Raw genomic sequence first — 19,078 nt, forward strand, 5'->3', positions numbered from 1 at the left:
TGAGAATAGCCAAGATTCTATCCCGAAGGGGAACTAACTTATCCTGAGGCTGTCGGGAACACTGTTGAATAGAGTCTAACTCGATACCTAAATATCGAATTGTCATCAAGGGGCCTTCGGTTTTATCATGCGCCAAAGGAACCCCCAGCTCATCTGAGAGCTGATGGAATTCCTTCATGAGAAAACTACATTGCCTGGAAGTTCCTGACCCCACAAAGAAAAATCGTCGAGGTAATGGGTAGTATCGCTCAGACCGGTCCGGGCTTGTAATGCCCATTCTAGGAACGAGCTGAACATCTCAAACATGGTGCATAACACAGAGCATCCTATTGGGAGGGCTCTGTCTACATAGAAATGACCCTGAAATTGAAATCCCAAGAGATCGAAATCAGCAGGGTTGATGAGCAATATACGAAAAGCAGATTTGATGTCGCATTTGCCCATCAAGGCCCCCGGACCATTCTTGCGAACTATTTCAACGGCTGTGTCAAAAGGGGCATAACGCACAGAACAGAAGTGTTCCAGGATAGCGTCGTTAACTGAGTTCCCTTTTGGGAAAGACAGGTTATGGATTAACCTGTATTCCCCAGGAGTCTTCTTGGGTACGATGCCAAGTGAAGATACTTGTAAGTTGGGAATGGGAGGAGACAAAAACGGCCGTACCACAAGGCCGGATTCAACTTCTTTATCAATCTTTGTCCTAACCAGTTGTTCCATGAGAGCAATTGATTTCTGGTTCCTTGAAAAAGAAGCTTTCCTAACTCCCATAAAAGGTATTCTAAATCCCTTGCAAAAACCATCCTTTAAGTATGCAGCGTCACTGTGCCTAGGATACTTAGCTAAAAGCCTGATTAAAGGTTCAATTTTGATTGGGCTGGGGCCCTTTGGCAGGAGGTGGTTGCCCCCCAGGTTTCCTACTGCCCTGAGAATCACAGTTGTTGCCTCTCCCACCTCTGGCTCTCGTGCAATTCACGATGGGGTGGTGGCCTCCACACTTGGGACATTCATGCTTATATCTACACTGAGGGCGTGTACAGGCACCTCGCGATGTGTAGTCCCATAATAACAAGCGGTTTTGAACCCCCTGACCCGCATCCCCCAATGATGAGGAAGCGGGTGATTGTTTAGCCAAGATATGACCGCTATCGGCCCTATCACTAAATCCCGGCCTGGGTGGCATCATGAATTGAAGCCATAGATCGTGATCTTTCCCATCCCATCTCAGGGAGTGGTCGATGGCTGCTCGCATACGAAATGATTCATCGTATGCGAGCCAGGCCCCTCCTTCATATTCTGTATAAGCCCTGAAAATCATATCGAGAGATTTGGTTAATATACATCCTCAATCAGGGAATCTTTGCTGCACCAAGCCCATGTATATCAGAAATCCTGGCAGCCAATTTGACCAAGTCCTAGTGACTTTTTTGTGCCTATTCCACTCCTCTCTGTCTGCTGCTTTGTCCTTATCTTTATTATCAAGTTCTCGGAAGAGGAGAGAAAAATATCTACAAATTCACCCCTGAGGATTTTTCCCCTGGTAGCGGGCAAGAGATGAAAACCCAAAGCAGAAGCAGTGCTTCCTGTTGGAATCGCATCTTTTTCCACACATGTGTAAGGATCTTTTATCTCTAATGTTGCAGTACCTGCTTTTGATGAAGCAGCCCCTGCTGGTCCGTGCCAAACTGAGGCATAAGCTGCAGCAGCAGTGGTGGTTGCGGAGGGCTCCACATTGGCTTCACCCTGGGTATTGGTTTCAACTCCTGTAGGTTTCTCCCCTGGTTTGGGATCAGTTATTGCTACCACAGATTGGACCACACCCCCAACAGAATTTTGGGTAGCCTCTTCAGTTCTGGCCTCTGACTGGGCTGATGTTGTCATTTCAGTTTGTGTGGAAGTAGTGGAGGAAGGCAGTGTGTGTGTGTGTGTTCACCGGACTGCCATGCAATGTCATAGCTGGCTGTATTCCTATGGAATCCCTATTAGGTGAACCAGGCCAGCCTGTTGCTGCAAGCCACTGAAACCATGACCATGGAGGCATTTGGTTCCAGGCTTGAATCCCAACTTGTGTGTTGGTGGGCTCACCTGAAAGAGGAGGTTGTGATGGTCCAGGATTGGGCTGGCTTGTATTCACTGGAATGGTGGGTGAAGGTGCACCCGAAGGTGTTGGGGGTGGACCGATGGTGTTTGCTGGGGTTGCAGGTTGTTGGCTCTGGAGATTTGGACTGGAAGATGCCTCAATAGCATCCAGGCGTGCTGCAACAGAAGACCATAACCGCTCCTGTGACTGCTTCCTAGTTAGGGATTGGCCTGTCCTGCCCGTTGCAGGAACATTAGATGTTGGATCCACAGGCGGGTTAATTCCCCTAGCTAATTCTGCAGCCTGCAACCAGGCCAGAAAGGCTGAAATATCAGGGCTCTCACCCTCTTCAGAAGATGAACCTGATCTAGGTCTTGAGCGTTTAGTTGATGGGCGAGGTGCTTTTCGCTTACCTTTTTTCCCCTAATGCCTTTTTTGGGTGGCATTATTAATTAAATCACAAGATAAATAAGACTAATAGACTCAACACCAATCAGAATAAAGTTGTTAAGTATTGCACCCCTTTAAAAGCTTGGGATGGGCAATGAAGTAAACTGGTTGACAAAATCTGGATGTAGTAAATACAAAACCAGGAATGGAGTAAGGACCTTAGAAATAAGGGGTTTAACTTAAGAACTCACACCCTGAAAAAACACCTTTGAAATTGGAAAACTTTTAATTTGGTCTCCCATCCAGACTCTGACCAGACCCGGCCCTGCTTAGCTTCAGCAAAATGGCTGGCAGTATGAAGTGGGCCTGCCACTGCTGGGATACAGTGTCAGCACCCCCTCCAGCACCCTGCCACCTAGGCCAAGCTGTTAGGGTGAAGGACCACCTCCCACAAAGAAAAGGCCCCACCCTCCTAGATAGGCCCACTGTGTTGCGGCCTAGCCAATTGCCCCAGACACAGCTGAAGCAAAGAGAGGGAAGGCCTAGCCCTGATTAATCCGCCGCATCAGCGGCCTATAGGATGTTGCTAAAGCAGGCTGGGATGCAGGGCGAGGAATGCCGATCCCTTCAGGGCCAATCCGCCACGTCCGCGGCCTGGAAACAAGGCCTCCTGGAAGGTTGTGAGTGGGGGGTAACGTGCGCACACACACTCGCAAATCCGCTGCTTTCGCGGCCTTAAAACGGCCGCTGACGTGGCAACTACAGGGGAAAAGATTCGCCCTCCCTCACCAGAAATATAGCCGCGTTTAGGCCAGAAAGCCACAGCCATGGCTTGAAGGCTTTGCCCGGGACAGAGGGAGGAGGGAACGGAAAAGCCTACCCTCCCCGAAAATTGCCGCGCTAGTGCCCAAGCGCAGCCGCGGCGAGAGGCAGCGGGGAAGAAGCCCCGCGCCGCTGAGCCAATAAATGAGGAGGACCGGTGGTCCCTGCCACGACACAGGCTCTGAACACCAGACCTCACGTCTGCCACCACTTATTATGGGGCGACACAGGCTCTGAACACCAGACCCGGCCGAGGCTACTCCCTGCTCAAGCCAAGCACCACCGCTTGATACGCCTGAGGCAAGGGATAAAGCCCACCTTCCTCCAAACTATGTGGAGAAAGGGGTTTAAAATGGAGAGGGATTTTAATATATATAATAATGCGCTGTGAGTTATATCTGCTTAGGTGAATGATTGTCAGAGTGGGTGCTGAATGTGTAAACTTAAGATGATAAACGCCAAACAGACACGTGGGACTTTTGTGGTAGTTTTAAAACAAACAATCAAAATTTATTTTTAAAAGTTCATAAGATTTGTTTCAAATAACAACATTTAAAAACCTTTTTGAAACCTTCCATACAATCCTGTCACTCTCACATTCGCGCTTTCCTTTTTCTCACACAATCACTCTTGAACTTTCTTTATTATCAGTATTGATTAATATACTTCCACTACGTGCACACCACACTCTAAAGACACCACTCACTACACTGACTCTCAAATTTCCCAGAACTTAAGTACCATAAATACAGAGAGCACTACAGACTCTAAGAGTACCTAACAAGTCTCCCTGAAAAGGTTCTCTCCAAAAGAACCTCTGAAAAGAACAAGAACAAGAACTCACAATCCCCTCAGTCATTCCCTTATATATCACTCCTCCCCCCTCCCAAGACATTCTAACTCCACCCACTCAGGCCAACATTCTAAAAACCACAGACTTACCAACTGCAGACATACATTTGGAATTGACTTGTGGGGTATAACGCCACAGTCCCCCCCCCAAACCTGGGCCTAAATGGCCCGCTGTGTGATCCCGCGATGACTCCTCGGAAAGGAGATCCCACGCCGCGTCCACGATGCATCTCTCTTTCGACATCTCACTGGTGAGTCTTAACTGAGAGCTACTATCAGGAGTCACCAGCCGCTTTAAACAGAAGAGGAGGGGAGGGGTGGGTTTCCCAGCTAAATAACCTTGGAAACCCCTCCCCTCCTGAGTGGCACAATGTGAGGCCGTCCAATTGAAGGCCTCCACACCTCGTCTAGCCACCCCCACCCGCAACGGCCTCACCACACCCAAGCTGTGCTGGGCGTGTTTTATAAGGCTTTTGCACCAGTAAGTATTATTGGCATTGTGTTTATGCTAGCACAAAATCATTTTGATTAGCGGTAGCATAGCATTGAACAATACCCATGTTGCTCTCCTATGCTGCATCTCCTTATCACAGAGTCATCAGTCTAAGAGATTAAAGAAATCATCATTTCAATAGACATAACTACACATAACTTTTGAATTTGTATGCTTACATTGCTATCATTTTAATCAAAGCTGATTCCACTCTTTGTTATATAAGTGTCCACACACAATATTTGCAGACAGGGGAAAATCCACTTCCCTGTCTTTGTTCCAGGCTGTAACACACACACACACACACACACACACACACAGAGTGAGAGAGAGAGGGGAGAGAGAGAGAGAGAGAGAGAGAGAGAGAGAGAGAGAGAGAGAGAGAAGAGCTTTTTGCTTATCACTGCATATTTATGCTCTTACACATAATCAAGTGTCTTTAACATCCTGAATTGATGTATTATAAAGTCGTCTTCAGTTGCTTTTCACCAAGATGCTCTCTTAAGTTCCTAACTTCCTAAGCAGAGTTTTGCTGCAAGTTATTTTGAACATGCAGGCTGCAGTCCTTATATCTAGATGAACTTCATAGCAAAATTCCTATTGATTTCAGTTGGGCAGCACTACAGTGTTAGAACATCATTACACATGACATTAAAAGAATGTTTATCTAACATGCTTTGGACTGACCATATATTTTTCTATAGAAAAAGTTTGGCGCTGTAGTGGAAACGTAGAATATTGTTTGTGGTAAACCGTTTGTGGTAAACCACCATTGTTCCTTTCTGTGCTGAGACTTTCCCATGGGCCTATTGTTTAAGTAGCCAGCTATGCTGCTTCGTCTTATTTCTCAGTGTTAGCTATTTCCCCACTGAGAGGCGATTATTCACCTTTAGCTAGTCCTTGGCTAGATTTCAAAGTCTACCACATAGTACAGGTGGGAGTGTCTGAGATGGCCACGTAGCTAACTATGCTGGCTGGCTGCCACTTGCTAGAGCTAATCCTTTCACTTTGCAAGAGTGGTCATTGGAGTATGATATGAGAACTTAAAACACTCCCATGGTGGGATCTCAATGCAAGGTGCAGCAAAACAAGCTGTTATTGAAGTCTCTGTCAATTGCCGTATTTGAAGGGAGTCTCATCAACGGTAGGTATATAAGCCATCTTTCTCTGTAGTTTCCTGCTGCAAACGTTACCCTGTAGCATTTTTCTTTCTTCCTGTGTTAATTTGTTCCTACTTAATAAACACCTTAGGGTTTGCCTATTGGTGTGTTCATTGTTTCTGAATTCTAAAGAAAACTGTTGCCTCTTGGCAACACAGGTTCCCCTCTGAATCAAGGCACTTCCCGCCCCCACCCCCATCAAAATTGTACCCTGAAGTTGCTATCCCCCTCATGGTGCTATTTGTGGGGTGATCTTTGGTGAGAAAATGGCACAAGGAAAGGGTTTTAACAGCTTCTCGCAAGCCATGATCCCAATATGGATCAAGACTGGAGATTCCTTGCTATGGGATGTTCTAAACACATTACATAAAATTAAAATGTTTTAATCTAACATAACATTACATAATATTAGCTCAAACCTGATTCTCCACTTTCCATATTTAGTGTGCAAAGTAGTTATCTGCGAAGTAAACCAAATAAATACGATTAAATACTGAGTGATAACATCTGTGTTTTATGTAATAATTAGGGTAAAATAATAATTAGATAGAAAAAACCTCCTACAATTCCCAGCATTTCCCATCTATCCATTCTTCCTGGGGGATGCTGGGAGTTGTAGGACTTTTTTCTATCTAAACATGCACAGGAGTACAAGCTAAATGTTTTAACTTAACTCCTTGAAACTGGACACTTCTCCTTCTTTTAGGAAAAAAAGGTACAGCAGCTTTAATTAATAAATGTTGATTAATAAAATACATCTAACATATGTAAGGATCTATAGGGTTGGATGCATCTCCCAATTTTAGTTTCTATCAGTTTTGCCTTTTTTCAAATCTTATGTTTCTTCCATCCCATTTCTGCCTGTTTGCAATTAAAATAAAGTCTGCACAAAATGTGTGTACGTTTTCATGCATACTTCTCTAAAGGTATACATTTTTTGTAGGGAATTTTGCTTGACATGCATTATTACAGGCCAATTTCCAAGGTATAATGCATCTGGTACAGCATTTCTGTGTGCAGTTGTTGTTGTTGTTGTTGTTGTTTTTACTAAGAAACACATTTTTGTACTCATTTTTATTATTAGAGAACTGAATTGCGAAATCTGTAGAATTGCAAATACTGAAGCATAACAGTTTGGGTTTGTGAATTAGTTCAGGAAGTGTGAATTCGGTAGGTTTGCATTAAAAAGTGAATGATTTTCTCCCCCATCTCTAGAAATCTATGCACGGTGTAAGAGGATCCTATTGCTAATGGAGCAGAATTTATCATAACCTTCTGGAAAGAAGGGCCTCTTCTGCAGGAAATTTTTCCAGCAATCAGATACCGAAATTACAGAAAGAACTTTATAGCATGCACATATTATATATCATTCATTTCCACACCCAGTGGGGAAGGTGTCATTCTGGAAGATAAGAACTTAAAGAAAATGATCACTAAACGTACTTTTAAAAATACAATAAAATGCCTAATATTCACTCTCAAGAATTTTCAGTGACGGATCAAACTCATGCAACTGCTGTGTCAGTTGCTAAAAAGTTATCTCTTCGCATATGCAAATCTAACTCATCTGCATTACAATCTGTTCCTGCAATGCCCTGCTGTGTATACTTTTTAAGCATCTCATGTAAATAGTCAGGAGAATAAAGAATTTCATGACTAGTCAAGGAGGCAATCCTATATTCCAGTAGGCCAAGTGGAGAGTTATGCTGCGCTATGCCAGTACAATGCCCACTATTGTCCTATACTCACCCAGCCCAGAACAGAAGGGGGAAAGCACACTGCTCCATGAAGCACCGAATGTAGCAAGAGCAATAGCTACAACCTTGGCATCTATGTCAACACTGCCAGTGCCCACCAATCATAGCCAGTGTGGTGTGTCAAAGAGATGATTGACCAAGTTGTGGAGAAGTTGAGGGGATGACATGGAGAAGTTGTGGTAAAGTTAAGGAGATATCACAGTGTCGACATTGTGATGTTGAGGTGATGTCACAAAGATGTCACAGAGATGCCTTCATATCAGCCAGGCATGGGAGAAGCCAATCCATTCACACTGACAGGAAGGCACCCCCATTATATCCTGTCACCCCACACAAAATGCACAACCTGCCCACATGCAGTGGCCCTGCACACTTACTCTGGAGTAAATGAAAATTAATGGGGGAGCTACTAACAATGTAATTCATGTTATATAAAGGAAGTCTCCCCATGGTTCCCATTGCAATTAGTGGCAAGATTCAGGCCTTATCCCAGGATCATCCCGGGGTCATCACTGTTCATGTAAATGACACAGGGGATCCCGGGAGCAGGCAGGGACAACCCCGGACTGATCCTGGGATAAAACTTAGGTCTAGCTAAGGCCTCAGATCTACTTACCTTCAGTAATAGGACTACTTAATAGGAATGTGCTCCGCTTCTAATCAGACCGGCGAATTAGAAGCGGAGCGGGGTGCTTTGCCTCCCCTTAAAGTGGAGCTGAAGAGGATTGGGGGGCCGGCAGAGCTTTGCAAAGAGGATCGAGGTGAAGGCGGATCCTTCGCCTCGATCCGGAGCTCCGCAAGAAAAGTAAGTGGGTTTACCGGGCCCTGCCACTGTCGCTATCGCTCGTGCGGTGACGGTGGCAGGGCCCGGTAAACCCCCCTCCCTCCTCTCCCTTACCTGCGTCCATCCGCGGTCCCTCGGCTTCTTCAATTGAGCCCGCGGCTCAACCAGGAAGTCTAGGCCGCACTTGCGGCCCAGACTTCCTGGTTGAGCCATGGGCTCAATTGAAGAAGCTGAGGGACCACGGACGGATGCAGGTAAGGCCCCCCTCCCCCTTGGTCCCTTACCAGGCTCTGCAGGTAAGGGAGAGGAGGGAGGGGGGCCTTACCTGGCGCCACTTCCCTCCACTGCGGAGCTCCGATTCGGAGCCGGAGCTCCGTGGCAAAGAGGAGCAGACTATGGGCGGAGCAGCACGGGGTGGAGCGGGCCAATCCGAAATTTTCGGATTGGCCCACGGGGCGGAGCGGGGGGTCCTTGCACACCCCTACTAGTTAAGTCATATTTAGCCATTTCCTCAATACTGAAAATAAATACCCACTTCCTTACCTCTGCAGATACCAGAAATATCTTCCAAGAGAGCAGAGGAATTTTGTGTACATGTCATGAGGCTAAGTCCCTTCCAAGTCTATACTACTTAAATTGCATAGTGTGTTTTTCATTTAGCCAGTCACAACTGCTTCCAGAAAACTGTTGTGTATTACCTCTTAAAGAACTGTCCAAAACTTAGGGATTTGTCAATAACAGAGTGGCCCACATCCTATTTGGGTCATTCATCCATGTGTGTGTGTTTGTGTCTGTGGGGTATAATATGTAGGGCTTTACATAGACCCCCCGATCCGCTCCGCACGCGATCCGCAATTTCCAGATCGGGTCCACTCTGCCCCGCATCAGTCCGCCTATGGTCCACTCCATTGCAGAGCTCCGGATCAGAATCGGAGCTCTGCAGTGGCGGTGGCGGTGGCAGCAGCAGTGGCAGGTAAGGCCACCCTCCCTCCTTCCCCCTTACCTGCATCTGTCCCAGTCCAGCAGCTGCTTCAACTGAGCCCAAGGACTCAAACCGGAAGACCAGGCCTCAGCCTGGTCTTCCGGTTTGAGTCCTCAGGCTCAGTTGAAGCCACTACCGGAATGCAACATACTCAGGTAAGGCCCGTCCCCCCTGCACCCCTTACCTGGCTCTGCCGCCATCGATTCACGGACTGCGGTGGCGGCGCCAGCGCCAGGTAAGTCCCTCCCTCCTCCCCCCTTACCTGCATCCGTCGTGTTCCGGCAGCAGCTTCACCTGAGGCCAAGGCTCAAAGCGGAAGGGCAGGCCACATTTGTGGCCTGGTCTTCTGGTTTGAGTCCTCGGGCTCAGGTGAAGCCACTGCCAGAATGTGATGGACTCAGGTAAGACCTTTCCCCCCTGACCCCTTACCTGGCTCTGCCGCCATCACCACACGGACTGTGGCAGCGCTAGGCAAGCCCCTACTTACCTTTTTTCTGGAGCCCCAAATCAAGTTGAAGGATCCACTTGGTCTCGATCCTCTTCACCTCGATCCGCAGCCCTGCCGACCCGCTTCATCTCTGACTTTGTCGGAGGCGAATCAGGCTGCCTCGCTATTGCTTCTATGGTCTGAAGTGAAGCGGAGCACAGCCCTAATAATACGCTCCGAACAAATGAACATTCATGTATCCAAAATTAAAGAATGGATTCCGCCACTACAAGGCTGCTCCCCCTACGATTCGATATTATTTTTATATAAGAATAGCATTGCTGCTTTGGGACTATTCAGGCAAGTCATTAATAGTGCAATACTATGCATGTGTAGTCAGAAATAAGTCCCACTGAGTTCAATGGAATTCACTCCCAAGGTAACTGAGTATAGGATTGCACCCTAAATCATGAAAGAGGATTTCCCATAATGTCTTGTAGTTAAAGTATGCAATTTTTACAATATTCCAAGATCCTGCCTTCTCTTTGATAAGAATAGCTGTGGCAACTAGATCACTACTTGTACAGAGTCCCAGGCAAAGCCTTTGTTATACATCTTTTGTTTCCCTGCTTATGTAAGAAATTGCTGTATGCAGTATTACTAAAGCCTAATGCAAAAAAACATGATGTGATGAAAAGGGGTGGGGAGAAAAGCTTTTCTGGCATCACATCAAGAGGGAATGAGCATCTGAAAGACAGGAATTTCAAACACATGTGGCTTAATTATAACTCTGTGTGTTTCAGTATCTCCACATTTAAGCTTGCCACTTGTAGGGGAATGCATTAAATGTGTGACATATAACCTCTTGCTTCTTTACTTACTCTTCGCACATAATATTTCCCACACAAGAACCAGAATGCCTGATACAAAGGGCTTCAGTATTATGAGATTTACAGTGCGATCCTATACATGTCTACTCAAAATGAAGTTTCAGTGAATTTAATCAAGCTTTTCTCCCAGGCTAGTGAATATAGAATGGCAGGCAACCTTAGGATGTTAATCACTCTTTTAAATACAGAAGGAAACCAGGGGGCTATCTTCAGATTTGGGGACTAGAAAACAACAATGCATCTATAACATACTTGCTCAGCATTTAATTTTATGGTTGTTATTATTATCTATGAGGCAAAGCAATTCTTTCTTATCTTGGTGTTCTCAGATTTTGTTTATTGCCAACAGATTCTAGAGCACCACAAAATATGCATCAATAACATCAATACAAGCAATAATAACAGAGAAATCACCATCTGTGTGCTCAAAACCTAAAAGATTTATTTCATAAATTCTGTTTTAAAGGATTTGTATTTTTAATTTTTCTGGCCATTGCATTTTTGCTTTACAGGGCAACTGCTAACATTTTCTTTTTTCATTTCATGAATATGCTTACAAAAGCTTGCATAATTTAACTTTATTGATGATTTAGATTCTTTTGTATATGTTCAATACGTATTTACTGCTGATGAGTTGTTCTCTGAAATAATCCAACAGACAAATCATGTTAAGAGGAGTGTTTGACTATTCTGAATAATCTCTTCAATTAATATGTAGACAAAATATATAATGATGGGAAAACTCCTAGATCTGCCCCCATTCAAATCCACATTTTGATTTGAAGCGAAAAGAATATAGAGATCTAGATTTTGTAACTGGTCTCCAATATGGATTACTAGGAAATCTATTTCTCATATGTATAGTAGTTTATACACCAACTGAAAAATTCAGAACAGTGTTTATTCCTGAAATTCATGAGCAGAAATGATAGATAATATTCTGACTATTCAAAACATACACATTCATTCACATGAAAACACATTTTTACCAGACCCAATTTTACTAATTAATTCCCCCCCTCCTCTCTTGATTAGAATATTAAACTAGTTATATTTCTATGGAGCCTTGTGTGGCGCAGAGTGGTAAAGCAGCAGTTTCTGCAGCCGAAACGCTCCCCACGGCATGAGCTCGATCCCAGAGGAAGCTGGTTTCAGGCAGCTGGCTCGGGTTGACTCAGCCTTCCATCCTCCCGAGGTCGGTAAAATGAGTACCCAGCTAACTGCCGGGGAAGGCAACGGCAAACCACCCCGCTATGAGGCCTGCCAAGAAAACGTCAGCGAAATCTGGCGTCCCTCCAAGAGTCAGTAATGACTCACTGCTTGCAAGAGAGGTTCCTTTCCTTCCTTTCCTATATTTCTATGAGCATTTCCAAAGACATGAATCTTTGTTTAGAGTTTTTCATTTGTTGCCCTTCACTTTCTCAATAATGTGTAGCCTATATTTGGTGTTATCTGTTTTGGATGTATTAGTTCTTCAATGAGATTCTATAGGTCTGTCTCTGAACAGTTAGATAAACAAGAACCAGTTTGGAGAAAAATCTAATCTAACAAAAGGTTTAACTTAACTAACAGTGTTTATTGAAGCATTCAAAATATTATATCTTTTATCTTTCCAAAATTTCATTAAGTACAATGTTCTTGGTGAAAACTCCAGGGTGGTCACTTAACATTCTTGTTATGGTCCATCAATGACTTGAATCTTGAGGTTTGCCAATGAGTGCACAGACTCATGGCAATGTAGAGCTGTCCATGACAGAAGAGAGCTATAGGCAGTAAGTCTATATACACCAGTAGCTAGGGAACATGGGTGTGAGGGTCAACAGCTGTTTGTCCACTGTGTGAACAGGGTGCTGGGCCAGATCTACACCAAGAAGGATATGATATATGGCTTGAAAACCATATGTGGAGTGTGTCTTGGGCCCTAACCATTGTCACTAGTACTATAAACCATTTTAAAGCAGTAGTGTAGATTTGCCGTGGAATGGGTGGACCCTTGGTCTGATCTCGCATGGCTCTTCTTACATTCTTATTGTACTTTGGTGTACACCTGTGTTTATAAAGATGTACAGAGGCTTTTAAATGTTATTTTGTTAAATTTAACAGCTAGAGACTTCTTTTCTGAGCAATAACTAAACTTTGACTGGGCTACATTTAACTGTAGGAGTCTCTTAATCACAATTTGTTTACAGGCTGTGTGCTACTGTTGTATAATTTACTTTAGCCTACATCTGTGTTTATAAAAGTGTAGCGAGACTTTTTTGTGTTCATATTTCATTTTTGCTTCAATTTGCAATTGATTATGTTTGTTGAATTATACTTGACATTTTTTGATATTAAAAATAAAACGTTATAGTACATTGTTATAGAAAAGGCTGCCAATTACCCTTTGCAAGATGGCTGGACTAAGGAGGAGATCCTGTCCTCCATGCTCCAACCACCCTGCATTTTGCCTAAAACTGGCAATGTTGCCCATTTAGCTACAGCTTCAGGAAGAGACCTGGAGACCTGAGAGTAAAACAACATCCACAGTCTCTTCTCCTCCCTGCCCCAGGACCATCCCTTTTGGCTTTCTCCATGCTTCATTGCCAAGTGCAGAAAAATAGTCTGCCCAGAGAGAACTGTGCCAGCTACAAAGAGATGGGGGAGTGGGTGGGAAAAGTGGTTTCTGGGCTCCAAGGTCAGAGCCCTCATTCTGACCTTGGTTTTCAGAAACTGAAGAATCCTATGCTAAATGCACTCCCAATTTTGAATTATAATGAAACCCATTGTTATTTGTGGAATCTGTGTGTCAAGAGCTTTACAATGAAGTGTGTTTCATGAGAATCAGTCAATGGGAAGGCGGTCAAAAAGGGATGACCAACTAACTCACGACTTTGAATTATATATATATATATATATATATATATATATATATGTATAAATGTATAAAGACGGCTTTATACATATGTATATATGTATAAAGATGGCTTTATACATGGACTTCACCAGATGGCCGACACCGAAATCAGATTGACTACATCCTTTGCAGCCAAAGGTGGCGGACATCTATACAGACAGTAAAAACAAGACCTGGAGCTGACTGTTGTTCAGATCACGAACTTCTTATTGCACAATTTAGAATCAAACTAAAGAGAATAGGGAAGACCCACAGATCAGTTAGATATGAGCTCACTAATATTCCTAATGAATATGCAGTGGAAGTGAAGAATAGATTTAAGGGACTAGATTTATTAGATAGGGTCCTGGAAGAACTATGGACAGAAATTCGTAACATTTTCCAAAAGGTGGCAACAAAAAACATCCCAAAGAAAAAGAAAACCAAGAAGGCAAGATGGCTGTCTGCTGAGACACTGGAAGCAGCCCAAGAAAGAAGGAAAGCAAAAGGCAACAGTGATAGGGGGAGATATGCCCAATTAAATGCAAAATTCCAGAGGTTAGCCAGAAGAGATAAGGAATTATTTTTAAACAAGCAATGCGCGGAAGTGGAAGAAGACAATAGAATAGGAAGGACAAGAGACCTCTTCCAGAAAATTAGAAACATCGGTGGTAAATTCCAGGCAAAAATGGGTATGATCAAAAACAAAGATGGCAAGGACCTAACAGAAACAGAAGAGATTAAGAAAAGGTGGCAAGAATATACGGAAGATCTGTATAGGAAGGATAATAATATTGGGGATAGCTCAGACGGTGTGGTCAGTGAGCTAGAGCCAGACATCCTGAAGAGTGAGGTTGAATGGGCCTTAAGAAGCATTGCTAATAACAAGGCAGCAGGAGACGACGGTATCCCAGCTGAACTGTTTAAAATATTGCAAGATGATGCTGTCAAAGTGATGCATGCCATATGCCAGCAAATTTGGAAAGCACAAGAATGGCCATCAGACTGGAAAAAATCAACTTATATCCCCATACCAAAAAAGGGAAATACTAAAGAATGTTCAAACTATCGGACAGTGGCACTTATTTCACATGCCAGCAAGGTAATGCTCAAGATCCTGCAAGGTAGACTCCAGCAATTCATGGAGCGAGAATTGCCAGATGTACAAGTTGGGTTTAGAAAAGGCAGAGGAACTAGAGATTCCTCTGTCATTCAAGTCATTCAAGTTTTCTGTTACAACCTTATATTCAGCCACAGATTCCCCTCAAAAAAGATTCATAGTTCATCGAGAACCAATAAAAATAAAATGCACATATGGCTTTTGATTTCCCCATTGCCTTCCATTCTGGCAGGAAATATAAAAATATGTATTGTATGCTGTGCTCAATCTAATACATAAAAATGTATATTCTACTGATGTAAATGTGTGAAGATTACCTATACTGCCTCACTTCAAAAGAAAACTTCTCTGAAACAAAGAGCCCAAACTTGGTACATAAATTCAGTTGATACATAAATAGCATAGGGCCAGACTTGCAGCTACGAGCCAGAACTCTTTGATTAGAGGCAGTTCAGCAGAACGCTCAGGAAGGAAAAAGGCTCCAGAAAATATTTAAAATATAAGAATAAGGTTTTCAGTGTCAGCTCCTGAAGAAGGATTATTTCTAATCCAAAATGTTGAGCATTCCAGACACAGACAAGAATTATTAAAGATTTTAATCATTTTTATTGGCACCAGAGCTAGTCTCTCAATCCGTGCCTATCTGAAGGAACACCTCCTCCCATATGTATTTGTCAAACAAAAATTTTTGGGTCCATGAATTATACTGCAAGATTGGAAATGTATGGACTTTGACTGCAAATTGTGTCAGAGTCCATAGTCAGTCCAAAAGGTGCAATTCAGATCAATCCAGATAAAAAATTAACTAAAACAAATTTCTCATACATCTCTATCAAAACCTGTGATACATATTCCAAGATGATAGTCAGGATGCTGTCTTTTATACGTATAACACAGAGACACACATATAACATTAATGAAATTATAATGGTAACTCGACACAGAAAGCTACTGTTTGCCACCATTTTATGAAATTATGCATGCATTGTGTTACAGAGAACATGGATAGAATCCAAAAGGTCCTTCAGATAGTCTAATTATTTGTTGACAACCAGACTACATACTTCTGTACATTTATGGTCAGGTTTAATTTTAAACATTTAAAGGATTACCAGTGTGGAATTATGAAGTTGAATGTGTGGAGTCTTTTGTTAAATAAATAAATAAATAAATAAATAAATAAATAAATAAATAATACCAGCTCCAGAATCAGACTCCCAGGTCTTAATTGGTTCTTGTTTTTACTGCAGCTGATGGTGTATAATTGCTGTCTTTACAGAGCAATGATAAACAAAAGAAAAACATTAAAGTAAGGACCACTTTCAAATCAAGAATTATCCTAGGGTGATTGTTCCCATAACAGTTATGTATTGCATCTGGTTTAGAAGGCAGTTTCATGGAAAGAATGTATCAAAATCATTTAGCAATACTTTGCACCATCTGTGTATCTGTGGCACTATAGCCCAAATAATTTGTACAAATCACATGTGAAATGACAAACCATGAAAAAATAACCATTTATTAGATTGCATACATGGCAAAGATGAAGCATGTAGTAATATGTGTTTATGTTTGATGCCAGTGTCGCTCAATTTAGCATAAAGATAGGTTAAAATTAAATCTTTTGCTACCCTCCATTTGGTCTCTTTAGTGATGAACTTTATTGTGTCTTAAATTAGTTATTTTGTCTTAAAGATACAAATTAACTGTTTGTGTGTGTACAGGAAAATGCAAGGAACATCTAGTGTGGTTTCACTATGCACTATCTAATATGTAGGATGTTGAACAGTCTGCTAAAAACGGGGAGGGACCGGGGGAGATATTTCTTAATCCTGGGGGCCCAAGACTCTTCCTGTCTCAGCTGCTCAGGGACTGGCATTGACTTGGCCAACAGTGATGCATAGGGGGGTTGCCTGTGGAGCAGCCTCTCATTTCCCAAAAGGAAAAGTTCCTGTAAGTTTAGGATGCAACTCATTCTCATCCTCTTCCAGAGACTTCCAGATGGCCATGCTCCCTTTCTCTCTCCCCATTCTAACCAATGATCATTTGCGATGGGATTATTTAGTAACGATGCCTCCTGTTAGAAAAGCAATTAACAAAAAGCAAAAAGCAAAATAGAATGAATGTTTATCAGTCCCACATGTGCATAGGCTAACTTAGCACCATAAAAGGAGAGACCACGCCCTCCTACAGTGAAGGGGGGAAATAAGGTTAGTCACGAACATTTTTGCATATTCAATGCAGGTACAGCATAGAGTTTCAGAAAGTTGTTTGTTCAGACCATTTTGTGTTCCGTTACACCATCAGGAGTGAAAGAGACAGCACATGTGCTCCCAGCAATGGAGAAGGTAAAGGGAGTAGCAAAAGAAAAAAATATATGCTGGAAACCACATTATAGGCTATAGAAATCCTAAGACTAGCTGTAGTCCAAATTCCCATGAACTAACTGCAACACTGCCCCCTTCCAGTAACTTGCAGATGTGGTTGCCATATTTCTGACAATTTGATAATTTCCCAGTAGTTTTCCCCATTATCAAAAGGTTGAAATACTCCTAAAAACTTACTGAAAATAAGGTTTTTAAGCTTCCATGTGCTCAGACTGGGTGGATGTCTTTTTGGCTCCAAGCCTTTTGCCCCATACCTCTTTTCCAGTGGTCCCAGGCACCACTGGAATCTTGCCTGCAAAAGCTTCTCTCAAATACAGTTCAGCCCTTTGATGAAAAGTGGTTCCCCTAAAACAGAGAAACAGATTTGCAGAGATGTAAGACATCATTGCAGAACAGGGCTCGCCAACTTTGGTGATCCAGATATGTTGGCCTACAGTTCTTATCCTCCCATCTCCACCAGGAACAAGCCTTATGTTAAGCTAATGGGTCTTAATTGTCCATTCAAGACAAAGTCAACCCCAGAATACTGCGTACTGCAACAGGGATATTCACAACAACATGTTGTTGCTAGTAGAATCAATTTCCTCCCAGCTACTGTAACAATTGCAGCTGAGCTCAGAATGAACAGGGAAGCTGGGGGAGGGGGGAGGGGGAGTGACAGATGACATCATGGTCCCTGCTACTCAAAAAGTCCTGTTGCTTTGACCCTGTGAGTCCTGGTTCCATTATACCACTGCTCCCTACATTACATTTCCTATGCACTGCCCGCACACCCAAGGCCAAAGATGGGTAAGACATGCTTTCTTGTAGAGAAAAGTACTGTAAGAACTGTCCAGGATTCATTTTATTTATTCATTCATTTATTTATTACATTTATATACCGCCCCATAGCCGAAGCTCTCTGGGTGGTTTACAAAAGTTAAAAACAGTAAACATTAAAAATGTATACAAAATTTTAAACCATCTAAAACATAAGAACAATGGTATAAAAACAACAACATCCATTTAAAAACAACAGTTCTGGGGTCCATTAAAATACAAACTTAGCATTGTTAAATGCTGTTAAATTGAACATCAATGATGTTCAAGGCAACCAAATAGTGCTACAAATAAATGGTAAGCACTTCCATGTTGGAAGATACCATCCAAACTCTTTCACATTCAGTGCTTCTGATAATCTAAATGACTGGTAGTCAGATTTAAAAGGTGAAAGGCCTTTTCACAAGCATGTCTTGGAGTATTTTCACCATGTTACCACCACTGCAATTCTCTTGGGTCTCTGTATTTATGCTAGTGTCTGAGTCCGGATATATCAGCTACAGTTTCATGGGGACCTTGACAAAATGATTATTGATGACAGCTGCAGTAGGATTGTTTACTCTGATGATATTTGGAATAGATGTGTGCATTGTTTTGACATGTTACCTTGCTAGAAAAAAGAGCTTTAGTCTACTTTCACTCTCACTGAAATTGCCAACTCTTGCTCTAATATTTCATTAACACCATGACCTCATTTGTTAGGATTTGATTGCAGGCTTTTCGGTATCATAATTTCCCCACCAGATGTATTTGAGAAACAAAGTGGAAATATGCCAAAGAATGTGATGATGGATTACATTATATAAATGACCAGTCTACCTGCTTCAGTCAAAATCTGTTAAAACAACCAGACACACATAAAGAAAAAGAAATCAAGTTTCTATTTGTATTGATGTGTTGGGTAGCCATTAATACTATTACTATTCAGCTGCCTGCCATCCTGATACATAGTTGACATGGCTTACTCTATTTGTTTCATAGAATAATGGCCCCTAGTTTTTTAAAAATTGAAGAGTTACTGAGGTCACTTACTTTGCAGCTGATGCAGAAATTAGAGGCAAAACTTAGAATTAGGGACTCATTTATAATTGCTATCCTATTAGCAATTTCTGGTTGGAAGCAATGTTTTGGGTATGGGTCAGCAAACTGAACATATCCGTGGTGGTGCTCCTTCCAGGAGTTGTCCGGCTAGCACCATTTCCCCCCTAGAAGTAAATTAGAATAACACCATGCTGTGGTGGTG

The sequence above is a fragment of the Elgaria multicarinata genome, chromosome 5, assembly GCF_023053635.1.
Source record: "Elgaria multicarinata webbii isolate HBS135686 ecotype San Diego chromosome 5, rElgMul1.1.pri, whole genome shotgun sequence".
NCBI lineage: Eukaryota > Metazoa > Chordata > Lepidosauria > Squamata > Anguidae > Elgaria > Elgaria multicarinata.